Source organism: Acromyrmex echinatior, chromosome 17 (genome assembly GCF_024713525.1).
Source record: "Acromyrmex echinatior isolate Ae372 chromosome 17, ASM2471352v2, whole genome shotgun sequence".
NCBI lineage: Eukaryota > Metazoa > Arthropoda > Insecta > Hymenoptera > Formicidae > Acromyrmex > Acromyrmex echinatior.
The window spans coordinates 8,939,462-8,954,699 of NC_141868.1; the positions used below are offsets into that span (position 1 = coordinate 8,939,462).

Sequence of the window (15,238 nt, forward strand, 5' to 3'; positions counted from 1 at the left end):
TTGAAGCAAAAGTGCTTTTAATACTAAAAGTAAGTAATTAATCACCACTTTCCAGTATTAAATTCCTATATTTAACAAGGAATACTTATACTACAATATTATTTTGTTATTAAAATTAATTTTTTGATGGCTAAATAAACTTTTCCTTTAAATAAAAAAAAAAAATAACATCCTTCCATAAACAGATTATGTATATTGAGCTTAAAATGTGTATTGATTGTGAGACGTTATCGAACTATATTGAAAGGAAGTGTAGTTAAACCGATATATCAAGTATCAAAACTTCTTTATATATCGCATACGTTCTCTGCTCTTCGCAGTCGCAACCAGAGACGATGCTCTTGACACTACCTCAAGGGAAGAACTTTGTAACGCTATTTTGCAGAATTGCATTCACTTCAGTAGCGTATAAAGTCCTAAGTTTCTTCAGATTTTCAAATAGTGAAAAGATAATAAAAAATGTTCAATTCAGACTTAATTTAGAATACTTGAATGACAAAACTTTTTTTTTTGAGACTGATAAAATTCAAGTTTAATTGTATTGAAAAGAATGATTAAAAAATAAAATAATTCATCTTTTATTCTCTTTTGTTCTCTTATTTCTCAATGTCAAATAATTTAACAATGATCGCTTTTTAGCAATTAGCGTTGTTAAAAATGAATTCTTTAGCGAATAAATTATTTTGGCGCGTGGATATACATAATGAGTCCAATCCGTCAACTCTCTGGAAAAAACGGAATTTTAGATGGGCATTAGCAGATGAAGTAATCCTTACTGGTCGTCGAGCCAGTAGCGTTGAACGAATGGCGCGGAAATCTACGAGTGGTTGGGGGTAAACGGAAGGGCGGGAAATGTGGGAAAAGCCTGAGGCAGGAAAAGCCGCTCCCGGCAAAGCAGGACGTTTTGTTCGTTACAGAGTGTCCCGATTAAAAAACGATTTTTAAGATGATTCACTGGCGGTCCAAATTGAATCGCTAATCTAAGTTTGAGGGAACTTTTCGCAGAGTTGGGGAAGGCCATGTGAATTATGGCGGCCGGGAATAGATGTCATTGACCTCCGTGCGATCCCAATATAGGGGCGGCTCGCGCGGATGGTCTGAAACTGAACTTCTCCGGGATTGTGCAAGTTATTGAGTTTCAGCTGGACCAACGTCTCGTTGAGAAGACACGCGGAACATTCCGAATAGATCGGAGATTAGAGCTCACGTGATGTGTAATTACTAAAGTCGGAATGATGTAATTGGAAAATCTTTTTTAAAGAGGAAACATCCATTTCGGAGCTCTTTTTCAAAATTATGTCTTTTCATTATCCCTGTGGATCTTATTATATTGAACAATTTTTTACACATACACACGCGCGAGCGATATATGCTAGTTCGATCAATATATGCGTACATAGAATTAGTTATATAGATATTCTCGTAAAGAAATTTTCTTAGAATAAAGATGACGCGGGGTGGTCACATTTGCCGTTCAATTTCCGGCTGTGAGATGTTGAGACGCATGAAACAGCTTGCAAGCAAGGGGAAAAGCGAAATTTTCTATTTCGCCCGAGAAAATTCAATGAAATACGATTATTGAAACACCATTCACTCTGGCCGACATACGTGGAGACATAAAAAGCCTTCCCTCAAGGTAAGGAAAAGGCCGAAGGAGAAAGTTTGGCGAGAGATATAAGGGCGAGAAAGAGCTTAGGTGACGGCAATAAAAAGGGTTGAAGATGAAGAGGCACAACAGCAAAGAAATATATTGCGCGTACCTGCCACGGTGTTCGACATTGCCTCCATGGTTGGAAACTGAAGAGAATGACGCGAAGAGATTTATCAAATATTTCTCATTTTTCTGACGCGCGCGCCATTGACACATGGCTCAAAATTGCTTGTTGAAATCTCTGCGCCATTACGAACTGCGTGAAACTTTCGTGAGATTATAGTGTGAACTCTAATAGATCTGTAAATCCTTCACAGTCTTTGTCGTTTGAAATTGAAGAAGTTGCTAGAATTTCTTAGTATTTAGTAAGTTCAGATTATCTTACTTGCTTGCAATGTCGAAATATAGGAATATTTCAAGCATTCGTAAATTCATGTTGAAGATGCAAATTAATCTCTTTCTTTATTAAATATTTAATAAACTTTGTTACTATTCGTAATTTTATCATGCATTTTAAATCTTTACTAAACCATGACGAGTCTTCCTCCAAATGAAACATTCCCGAAAGTTAAAAAAATAATCGAGTATTAAATTTAACGTTAGCTGAGAAGTCAAGTAAATTAAAAAAAGAAAAATTGAATTTTCTACAAGAATAGTAATAAGAAATTTTATGAACGGAAGTATAATTAATTAGTGCAACAATTTATTTTTTTAATTTAAAAAACCACATTTTTATATTAATCACCTCTCACGGCACTAATTTTAAATTGATTTTTCTTTTTTAATTTATTTGACTTTTTCGTCAACGTCAAATATGACAATTAGTTATCATTTTAATTAGTTATCATTTGAATTATTAGTTTTCGATTGTTATTTTATATTTAAAAGTCCTTAGATTTTAATTTATATTGTTTCTTTTATTTGTGTGTGTGTGTGTTACAATTGATTATGATAATAGCAACCCATTTTATGTTTGATAATAACTTGCACAGTAATTCGAAATTTTGAATCGCAACTTCACAATCTTGGAAAGTGCAATTTTCAGACAACCCTGAAAGGGATACGTTTCCTTCGACGCGGTATTGTCTTCCGGATTCTTACGTAATGGAAATTTCTATCGAAAGTTTGGATCCGGTTAATGCATGTTGTCGGCACTTCTTCTCCTCTGACTTGGGAGGGAAAGTTTCCGTTTTCTTTGGAAGACTCGCAATTACACGGCCGCCTGCACTCACAATTCTGGATAGGTAAAGCCAGTATCGAACGTATGGCAAAAGCGGAAGCAGGAGAAGAAGAAGGCGACGAGTTTTCGAGGCGCGAAAACTCGTCGCCTTCCTTTTCCTCCGCTAATAATCGAATCCACCAAGTTCGCGGAATTTGTTTCAACTCTCGGAATACTTTGGAATAAGGACCCTCATCTCTTCGTGATTCACGAATCGCTAGCAAAAGAATGCCTCCTCCATCGTTTTAAGCGAAAGTACGGCTTGGGAAATGATTTGTTCGTCTCGCACGAAAGATAAAGTGTCTCTCTTTCCTGCAAGTTTTCATTGAGATTCATAGCTTCAAGAGTGACTTTCAAAAATATCGATACATTCGATGTAATTTGATTATGCAATCTGTTGTCACAAATTGATAATTCATGAAAAAAATGTTATTAATACTAGTAAATGTGTATAATTCGATCGAATGTGTGAAAATTTTAGAAAAATGATTCGCGACGCGTTCTGAAAATAATTTTTAGATATTTCACGGCACATTTACGGAAATAACTTTAGGACATTATACCCGCGTTAGCTTGCGACGGAGCGACAGGAAATTTAATGTGGCAAGCCGAGGGAAATCGCACGATCCTTGCACATCCTTCCCCTTTTCATGAAAGAGAACGTCACGAGTGCAGAGTGCGCATTCGCTCAACTTCCGGCTCGAAAAGGCATTACTAATAGCTCTCGTCGCTGTGATTAATGGCGTTGGAGTGCTGCTCCGTTTAGTCGTTTTATTAATTACGCCGGATAACGAAGGTCACCGTCTCTGCACGAGACTGTCATTTATTATACATGACGTCACGATTGGGCAACCAAGTATGTTTATTGGCACGTATACATACAAATGTGAACAATTCAATAATTACATATCAGGCAACAAAGACTCAGCTAAAAGTATCAGCTAAAGAATTAGATAAAAATTCAATATCAGGCAAAAAATTTTGATACGCTCTAAAATCAAACTACAAAAATAATTTAGCTAATACTATACGGAGAGAATTTTTTCTTAGAGTTTACCCTGAAAATATGATATGATAATACAATGTTGTCGTGGAACAACATTGTATTTCGAAGAATTTTAATGTAAATCTCTCTCATTCATTAATAAAACTACAAAAGTATAAAATAAGTTTGATTAATTTTATTGAAGTGTATGGTAAAAATCTTTAAAATATTGTATTATATTAACCATATTTTGTTGCAATTTTAAATAAATAACTTTGAAAGTAAAGATCCAAATGAACTTTTGCATAAATATTTATTGGAATTTTATTAGTATATATAAAAAATTCGATTTAATTCATAATACTATTTCTTTATCGAATTTAGCAAATAAGTACTACAAAATAAGATTTTATATAACAAGCAAATTAAATAAACCAATAGGAGAATCTTGCTCAAATTTTATACAGACTCACACGTAAAATAATAATAAAATAAATCTATGATGTTTTTATATTGTTTCTCATGCTTTGAGAATAATAAATAATAAGTAATGATAAGATTACAAAAGCTCGTGGAAAAATTCTGAAAATTGTGTGTATTATACACTAATTATACTCAATTTTTTAAAATAGATGAAAGTTATAATGCTATTTTTTTCTTACGTAGAAAAATAAACGAAATCTTTTGCTAATATGAGACTGCCATGTTTAATTTTACATTTAGGAGATTAAAAACGTCTGAGCGGCTTTGAAAGATTTCCTTTGCCATCTGCTCATGTCGAAAGGGCAGTGTAATAAGAAAGAATATCTAGGACCATTCTTCTGAAAGTCTGGGCCGTTTCGTGATACAATTTTAAAGTCGACGTTCTCGTCTCGCTTCGCTGCATAATTCAGGAAGTTCCGCGAACAGGAGACGGCAAGATAAAGCAGAGGATCGATTCGCTGCTGATTTAATTATCTTTTAATGAAAGCCGAGATTCCCCGGACCGTTGTAATTTTACATCGTCCACGAACTGTGCAAATGCAGAATATAAATGGTAATTAAGGCTTGCCAGATGGACCGTGCTGCTGCGTTATTCCGGTCGATATAACCAAAATACACCGCAGCTAAGTGAGGTCTGACAGACTTGTTAACTTTGCTGGATTTATTGCTGCTTTCCACTTTCTAACTATTTTGTCATATCTCCTTACTATTTGTTAGTGTCTAGTTAATGTCGATTTTTCCTTAAATCTTGCGCAAATCTAAGAAGCAGTTTTATATAATTTTAGCGTGATATAATAATTTAGCAAAGAAATTTTACGTAAAATTTGTGATGAGATGTTTTAAATTCTCAAAATCAATAATAATAAAAGTGGTAAAAAGTGGACACATAAAATAAAAAGTCGTTTTTATATTTTTTAGTAACTCAGGTAATAAGCTAATATTGTTTGTCATTATATTTATGATATTAAACGTCATTTTAACAAAAAATGATGACAAGGTGACAGAATGATAGCTTGCTATTTGGAAAAGTTTTTTATTAATAATATTCTCTTTAATTAGATTAACTCTAACAAAGGAACAATGCAAGGTAATTGTTCTGAATTTTTGCCAGTAGATTTAAGCATCGGAAAAAATCGACACGTATTTTGCCATTTGCTTAGACACTCAATAAAAAGTTTAAAGATATATTAAGCTATGAAATTGATCGGACACTCTTAAAACTTTAAATCATCGATTCAAATCTTAGTGACAACTTCTTTTTTATTTTTTTGCATTTTTAAAATTTTGCTTATACAAGAAGTCTTTTACGTCATTTTTAATCATAAAAACAAAGAATTAATTTTAAAGGACTTTTAATCCGAAAACAACTTATATATTAATTCTATTAATGCGTCACTTTCTAAATGTTTCTAAATTTTTCTAAAATGTTTATAAATATTTTCAAACTTTCTAAATACTATAAAATATGCTAATATTAAAAAAAGATTGTCATCATTGACATGTGATCTAGAATGTAGTCTGACCAATTTTATAGCTTAATGTCTCTTAAACTGTTGAGCAAACGGCAAAATACACGTCGATGTTTTTTTGATATCTAATCTACTGGCAAAAATTTGGAGCAATCGAGAAAAAACATCTCGCGTTTTTCCTTGTAAACAAATTAATGAGAAATGAGAGATTTAATTTATTTATTATAATCTAAATATATTTTTTCGGTCGGAAAATTATTTGTATTAGAAGAAATTTACTGGAAAATTAATAACATCTTAAAATCATGAACGCACGAAGTTCCGAGAAAGAGACATTGAGGTTCTCTTCTTGATAATTTAGATAGAAGGAGACAGTATTTAAAGATAAAGAATGAAACAAACGATATATCCGCGAGTGACGCGTTGTGGCTGAACTATTTTAATTGAACGAAGTGAAACTACTTTAATTAAGCGAAACAATTCTCTGTTAGGAACGCAAATTTTCCCTTGACATTGAAATGGAAAGACAATTACATTTCTCTTAGACATTGTTGCTATTGTTAGACATTCGGTATCGTTACCGCGTATCGTTGGGTAAAACCACGTACGAGTGAGAGGAGTTTCCGAATGATTTTGCGTAAATTAGCGGCAGCTAATGGGCGTAATGGTATCCTTTCATGCGCAAAGGATCACATCCTTGCGCCGCTAAAGTAATTAATTATCCGTGGAGTTACCGATAACGCGTGTACAGCGACCTCCACATTTGTAGTAGATCAAGCTCGTATTTTCCTAGCTCATCATTCTCATCACAAAATACAATGTTATGCATATAATTCTGTTTCTATACAAAGTTGTCTATAAAGTTCTATGAAATGTTTGACATCTCGGAGTTAAAGTGAATTTTTGAATTTCACTTTATGAGTTTAAAAATTAAAAAATTGATACGAGCATGTATGCTTGAGTCGATTGGCTAGCTCATTAATTTTTTAAGATTTTAAAGGATTCTTGATATCGCTGAGTTTGAATACAGTGAAAATGTTAACAAACTCCGCACAAATCATATGGAAAAGTGCTGTCGGTCGAATTGGCTGAATTTTTGACATGTAATTCTCGTCATTCTGAATAAATGTCTCAATGGGCACAACTTGATCTTGTGGCTAGTTTCAGAGATATAAGCAGTCAAAGTGTCCTCTGCCGAAAATGCGATATGCATTATGCGATATGTTACGCATCATTATCGACTCCTTAGTTTCTAATATACAAGTATAGTTAAATAGTTAATATGAATTAAATAGTCATAATAATAGTAATTACAATAAATATAATAATTATTATAATATATATATATATAATGATATAATTATAATAAATATACTCTGTGTATCGCAGCCAGACGACAAAGATGTTTCTTTGTAATACTGCTTCCAAATTTTATATTCTTTTGCCAACGTTCGAATTAAATACTTTTGGTAAAAGTAATTTTATACTAATACAGATATAGAAATTTTTTTTATCAGTGGACACTATAACATTGTAATTATAAGATTTTAACATGAATTTTAATTAAATTTACGATGCTTGTGAATTTTTTGCGCACTTTGATACCGATATGGACTTTGATGATTTTGTATAATATTATTTTATTAGTTGATCCGTTTAATTTTAGTACATTAATTTAGTTTGTCTGTTATATTTAAATTTGTTTTATATGTAACATTGAGGATGACCCGATCAGGCTCGAAACAATGTCTGTTATTTGTTATTTGCTTTAGATCATGATATTATATTATATTATAATATTTGTTTCCTTTATTTACGCATTTATATTGTTGTTTTTTGGTTCATAGCCTTTCTAAACTTTCATTTTTAATTTTTATTATTGAACCATGTTATATGATGTATTATAATAAATATAGTTACAATTATAATTACATTTATGATCATAATTATAATTATATATTTTTCTAAAGTCACACTGTATCAATCTGAAGGCTCATGGTATAACTCGGAAGGTAAAATGTTACAATAAAATCATATATTAGGTCATTTAAAAAGTATCCGCGGTTTTTTGTTCAATTTTTGAATGAAAAAACCGCGGATACTTTTTAAATGACCCAATATAATAGATATATTTTCTTGCTCCCAGCATTACTCAGGTTCAACGTGCACGTGGCTGGTTATCTGAAGTCGACAATAACTGAATGCTACTCAGTTTATTCGCTTTTATCAATCTCTCATAAGAATTCGATTAATTAAAATGATATATTAAATGTAACAAAAATGATAAAAGATGAAGTGTTAGATACATTAAAAGAAATAATTAGTTGCTGCAGCAAATTATATGATAAAATATGGCATAGCATTTTTAATTGACTGTTGCAACTAATTAAAAATGCTATGCCATATTCAGCCGATTTTTTCTTTCAGTATATTACTGTGAATACACTATCATGGTTGCCATATGTATTTTCCTACTCTCAAGATCAACGATGTGGATAACGCGAGAGGAAAATATTTATGGTTTCAACATTTTACCTTTCGCAGTCATACTATGAATCTTTAGATTGATATAGTGTGATTTTAGACAAATATATAATTATAATTATAATTATAATTGTAATTGTAATTATATTTGTTATAATTACTATTATATATATTACAATAGTTATATTTATAATAATTACTATCACTGTAACTATTTAACTCATATATGTATATTAGAAACAAAGCCCTCGGGAGTTGATAATGACGCGTGTGTAGTATACATCGCATTTTCAACGAAGGACACTTTAACTATATCTCTGAAACTAGCTATAGAATCAAATTGTATCCATTAAGACATTTGTTCGGAATGGCGAAAACTATATCAAAAAATTCGGTCAATTCGATCGAAAACACTTTTCCATATTATTTGTGCGGGATCCTTTCAAAAAGATTAACTTCCACTGAAGGAAGATCTAATCTAATGTCACAAAAGTGATAATCGGAAGTTAGTACTGCAGAGCATTGATGAGCTTTAAATAAAGTAACAATAGAAACTTGATGTTACTTTGCACATAAGAATTTCTTAAAACCGACTTTAAAGAAAATCAAATTATTTTCTTGAGATTTTGTCTATCATATACATATATTAAATTTACCATTTTGAATTTCTTATTTTTGAACTTAATTCGAACAAAACATTATCAAACTATTCCATAGGCCAAGTTTTGATGAAAATCAAACGAGCAGTTTACAAAATAAGAAGGGACTTCAAATGGAGTTCACAAAAAGTTAAACATTTTTTAAAAAGTTTTTTCTTAATAGTCATTAATAATAGTGTCAAAGTTACAGCGTTTGGATTTTATCTTCAAATGTTTTTAAAAATTTATCAGGAATTCCTATTCTCTTATTTTTCAATTTACAGTAATATATAAATATTTATAAATAATATTCACATCTTGGGATTATTTTTTTTTAATGTATTGTGTTAAATTGTATGAATTACTGGACTTCCATAATGATTCAATTAACAGAGATTGCGATCAAGTAGAAGCGCGCAAACATATTTCCGACGCAGCCGTGGCAGCGTAATCGGACTTGTCACTACTGGCAACATCGATTCTGTCCTTCGTTGCTAAGCAATAATTCTCTGCTATCGCTCGCGACCTCTCGAGCAGAACACTAATTCGTCTCTTCCACCCCTCGACCCTTCTGTACTTCCGGATTTCAATTTCTACTGTATCTGCCATCATGCACATGATCCGATCAAACTAATCGTCAACACAGTGCAAGCTGATGATGGAAATAATTTACAAACAAAGAGAAAAGATAGGAAAAAGTAATTTATCTTCCTGAGCATTTGAAAGAGTTTGAAAAAGAATTGTTGTTTATGAAGAAAGAGTAAAAATATTTAAGTTAAAATTTAAAATATTTAGTTTAAAGAAAGCAGTAAAAATATTTTCATCTTCTATAATTGTCTTTAATAAAAATTCTTGTGAAATACAAGATGTACTAAATTAATTAAGGTTAAATTATAGCAAACTGTACGTGTCGGTTTTCCTTTATTCATTCTTTATAAGCCTCAGCTTCTAAACTTCCTCTACATGCATATTCGTACATATTCAAGTTTCGCGAAACAAGCAACATGTTTCTTATTACTAGTAATTACTTGCGAATTTAGGGCGGATCGATTTCTTGTTCAGCGTGTTCTAATCGCTTTTTTAATGAATTCTTCTTAATAAGTTTCCGCCTGAAACTGAAAGGAGCGCAGGTGCAATCATTTACTTCTAATAGCAACATAATTCACGCGAAACGTCACGTGATCGCTGCGCATTCATGTCGCCGCCGTCGTCTTTCTGGAAAGGTCCTTCAACTCTGTCCTGCAGCTCTCCCCTCTTTAGGAGTAACTCAAGTAATGTGCATGAGCTTCGTGGATTAATTAAGAATAATTAAATTTCACCCGACGGAACGCCACGGCACAAAAATTAATTTAGAGTTTTTCAAACTTTTCGAGAAGAACCTTCCTTCGATCTTGATTTTTTCGCCTTAAGAAAAATAGGGGTAAGTCAGATCCTTTTTTCCCCCCCGATCCTTCGCCCTTTACCGCAGGACTAAAGTCGCGTAGTTATTGTTTTCAGCGACTAATAATTAAATTTCTTTCGACCAGCAAATTACGCAGCTTCTTAAACCTAACTCGGTTTTAACCGATTATCACACAATTTCCTTCTTTCAAAGGTTATTATGAAAAACGCCGTCAACTTTTCCTTATCATTTTTTTAAAGTTTAGATTAACGTTAGATCTTTTTTTCATATCAGAAGAATAATTAAAAACAAATTATTTTCTGTGAATATACAAACATAACATTTTAAATAAATTTAATTGTTTTTTTTTTTTTGAGAAAATTTAATAAATATTAAGAATATCGAAATATCACGAATTTTACATCAATTTTGAAGAATTTTATCAAATTTTTATGAATATTGAGTTTTTGCTACACACACAACTTTAATAAACAAGCAATTTTTTTATTTGATTCTTTTGATACCAATTTCCCGTACTGATGCAAATTCAATGTGTATTGCGAAAAATTTACGACCGATGGATTTCCGCGGCACGCCACATTCGTCGATGATTTCATCATATTAATTACAATGCAAATTTTCCATTGTTATTTATTAATAATGCATATTGGCTGTGGCGCGCGAGTGTACGTTTTCGAACGAACTGTTGCTTCACATATAGTTATTAATTACACGCACAGTTATTAATTACACCAACGTTGAATATTAAAATTCTGATTAAAGTGCCGATTACCTGCCGCACATGTGTCGCCAAATAAAAGCCCCCAGATAATAATAATGTTGCTAAATCGCAGCACACACTATGAATGAACATCAAATAACTGTAACGGGAACAAATTACATTGTATATCGCACGTAACGTCAACTGTTTAGACTTTTGTCATATTGCTAACTTTTGTTGGAAAATCGATAAATTTGCAATAAGTGAATTTTGTAAAATCTTTTTGTTACAAATGATAGAATTGTTCGAAAAGTAATAGCGAGTAGTGTAGAAAACTAATAATAATAATAATAATAACAGTAAGTAATATGTACAAATAAAGATTATATTGTTTCTTTTATTTCTAAAGTGGCACAACTAAAAAAAAATGTGATTTTCGAGTTATTACCACGAATGAGTTAGGTAAAGATTACTTCACTAGAGCCGTTCAAATATATTATCTCCTTCAAAGATAATATATTTGAACGGTACTTTTAGTAACTTCGTTTTCGTACTCTACTGTGTGTGATCTAACATACTTTCGCGTGGAATTGACGGTATCCTTAAGTTGAGTTTGCCATTGTTCGGTGCATAAAGCTTTCCGACGATTTTACTTAAAGTAGCTAGGCATAAGGATTTTCTTTTTATGGTGGACGCTGTGAATTATCAAATAAATATTTCTACTACTTTCTCTTCTTCCCTCGCGCAAAAATCCAAGCACGTACGTGCTAGTGAAAAGCACGTCATGCTGACTCTTTCAGTATATTAGCTTCTACACACATCCGGCGGAAAGTGCAATGCCAGTTTCTGCTTCCAGATTTAAGCGATTGAATGCCTTTATCAAAAACTCTATAATAATACTTTATTTTAAACCGTTGAATAAACTTCGCTCGCAATTAAAAAAATTTAAAAAATACAAAGAAAGAATACTTCTTCTTTTTTAAATTAGTATTTTTTAAATTAGATTATCGATGAAAAATTGAACGGAACAATTTTGCGCTATTTTTCAGATTAAATCTACTAAGATTATGGTTAATATTAAATTGGGTTAAAATAGTTTTTATTTTAAATTTATGCGATAAAGACAAAAGTTAATTTGTGTTCTTTGAAGGTTTGTGATGAATCGATAAACTATAGACATTAACTTTTGAAGATTAAGTGACTTCTAAAAAATGCATAGACTTCTTCAAAAACAAGAACCTGCTCACGTGACGCGATAGATACCGTAATTCCGTGGAAGCATTATATCGTCGTCTCAAGCGCTTCCGTTTGATTGATCGACGAGCAAACCACAGTCGGCGTTGGTGCCGGAGTGATCGATCGCCCTCGTCTTCGACACAATCGCGAATCCCCGCGGGTAGTTTCCCCCTTGCCCGATAAATCGTTTCACCGAGTAATTCGCGTATAAAACTGCCGTGCAATTACGATTAGGCGGTTGAATTTCCTACTCCACCTAGTGTATCTTCTGAAATCATCATCATCCAGACGAACCAATCTTAAGTTTAGAAATTTCATGGATTCCATGGATCCACGATCTGTTATTTTTACATCGGATTGAATTGTATCTAACAAGACTTTTCTTTCTCTTTAAAACTGGACCTGGTCATTTTGAACACGAACTCTAAGAACTCGCGTACTTGCCTGTTCCTGCGCGCCGGTCCTGCGTTTGACTGTGAAATATGGTGCGGCGCCACACCTTCTTGCAGACGGAGCAAGTATTGTCCTGGCAGCGTGTCTCGCGATTTTTCTGGCTACGAGATAGGATCTCCTCCTTCCAGGATCTTGGGAGGACAATCGACGATGGTATTTACACAAGTGCACGACTTGTATGATCTACACTCGTCTGACTCCCGCAAATACGGGCACGAGGAGATCCGCAACATGGGCCAAAACTTTCCCACCGATTCGGTTAAGTGCTCAAAACAGTTGCCAACACCGACCACCCGCCACCCCTTGAGACCGGGTTGGAAGGACGTAAAAAGGCGGGGCAGAAGAGAACGAAGAGGAAGCAGGAAACCCAAAACCTCATTCTTACTAGAAAAGTAGCGCTGAAATAGACGAAAGCTTTCGCGATTTTTCACCGTAATCATTGTGTCCATTGATATACAAAACTATATTGTACGTAAGTAACAAGATGCGCTATTTTCTTGAACGCAAGTTCTTCGATTGGAGGTCTTTTATTGAACGAAGGAATTGTCCACCATATGCGCAAGGGAATAACTTCGATTTCATGTCAGATGCAGGATTTTTCTTCCTTTGTTGTATGTACGTATAAAGGGACGACGCGACGCTTCCATTTTGAAGCAATTCCGCGAGAAAATGCCCGCCCTTGAATTCTGAGAAGTTGATAAAACACAGCTGCCAGGTATTCCAAGAGGATCCATTTGTTTAACGAGAATCGCCAGAAATAAAGTACAACATTATTTTATTACAAGAGTAAATATTTCTACGTGGATCGTTCTATGTAAATGACGATAATATTAAGAGAAGATTCTAATAACAGCTAATGTGCAATAGCCATTTTCTTCCCTATTCTGTTCAATTGGATTGCCTTACATATTACATCGATGCAAAAATGGATACGATTGAAGATGCTGGCACTGTTGAAAGCGGTACAAAATCGAGATGTAAATAAAGCGATAACTTTCACAGCTCCCATGACGGCCTAGTATCCTTGATACTGGAACTCCTTTTTGGCAACGGTCCAAAATGCATAAGATTCGGAATCGCGTGTTGAGCTATCAATCGAAATTCGATATATCGTTCTACCTGCAGGCTTATGTCAATATCACATACATGGTATCTGTTTTTCAGTGACAAAATCGGAAACCGATCAAATATTGAAATTACTTTCACGCCGCTTTACTTGAAAGGAATGCAAAAGGTTTTCCCACTATTCCAAATTCTCATTACACAAGTACTGAAATTGTACAGTAAAAAGTACAGAGTACTGAGAGTACTGAAGATGAATAAATTACAAGTATAAATGACTGTATTTGATAATTGTAAAAAATTGTTAGAAAACGGAAAGAGATTACGGAATACTTCATTTTATTTTATTGAAATAATTCACGTGACTACTTTTAGTTACAAGTTTGTTAATCATGAGTGATATCAATTGTTTTAGGTAAAAGTTCTCGAATATACGAACAAATATAGTATATACAAAAAACTGGAAAAGAAAGAAGATTGTGATGGTATAGAAAGGGATGTATAAAATACTCAAATAGTATATAATATAACTTTATACATTGGATATGTGCATACATTTTGTTACTAAATTTAGTTTAATTTTAATATCATTAATATTATTTTAAAGTCACATTCAAGACTTCCAAGTTAAATTGAAGATACAAAATTAATATCCACTTGTTTCTCAAAATTGCATAAAGAGTACACACCTGTAAAACTGTTTGCTACCAAAATTGAAATGTTTTTACGACAATGTAAATACTATGACCAGTGGCCATGTTATAATGTCTAATTGTAAACAGACTGTGAAAAAATAATTTTAACAGTCGCCTCCACAATGCAGCGCCAACTCTATGTATACAAGAATAATGATATTCCACAACTCTCCATTTATATTCTGTAATCGTCTTCTTTTCTCTTTTAAAAATTACGTGTTGGAAATTTTTAAGAATAGTTTGCCAATTATATTGATTTATTATCTGTTTAAATGTAAAGATAAAATAATTAGCTAAAATAAAACATTAAGGTTTCTGGATACACTCTAAACTTTAACATTCTTGACATTAAAAAGATCATTGACACTTTATACATTTTGAGATATCTGTGTTAAATATGCGATAAATTTGATTCTGTAACTTTAGAATTATTAGTTTAAAGAGTTTAAACGATATTATTCTTTTTAACTTGATGTTCTTATCTTACATAAGAGGAATGATATAAGATATAACCCTTAAGAAAGTAAATTTCTAAAGTTTCTTTCTCGGAAAAAATGTAACGGTATCTTTTACTGCAAAATCGATCCATACTATTCATAGCATAGCAATGAAAGTTTCATTTAATAAATATGATGTTTAGATTTTAAAGTTGGTGAAATGTAAAAAAATTACAGTTTGTTAATATTTGCTTGATTCGATACAATATCATAATATTTAGTTTTTAGAAATTTTGAATTTATAGATACGTGGATGTTTTTTCA

General features: G+C 32.5%; 2 protein-coding genes across 3 annotated transcripts in view; one reads left to right on the forward strand and one right to left on the reverse strand.

The window, feature by feature from the left end:
• The window catches only part of Nlg3 (Neuroligin 3), a 386,793-nt gene that overhangs the window by 317,873 nt on the left and 53,682 nt on the right, over positions 1–15,238 (reverse strand). The gene's annotated exons all lie outside the window — the stretch shown is intronic.
• NLG-4 (neuroligin 4) overlaps positions 1–15,238 on the forward strand; it is a 269,767-nt gene that overhangs the window by 59,907 nt on the left and 194,622 nt on the right. The window lies entirely within an intron of this gene.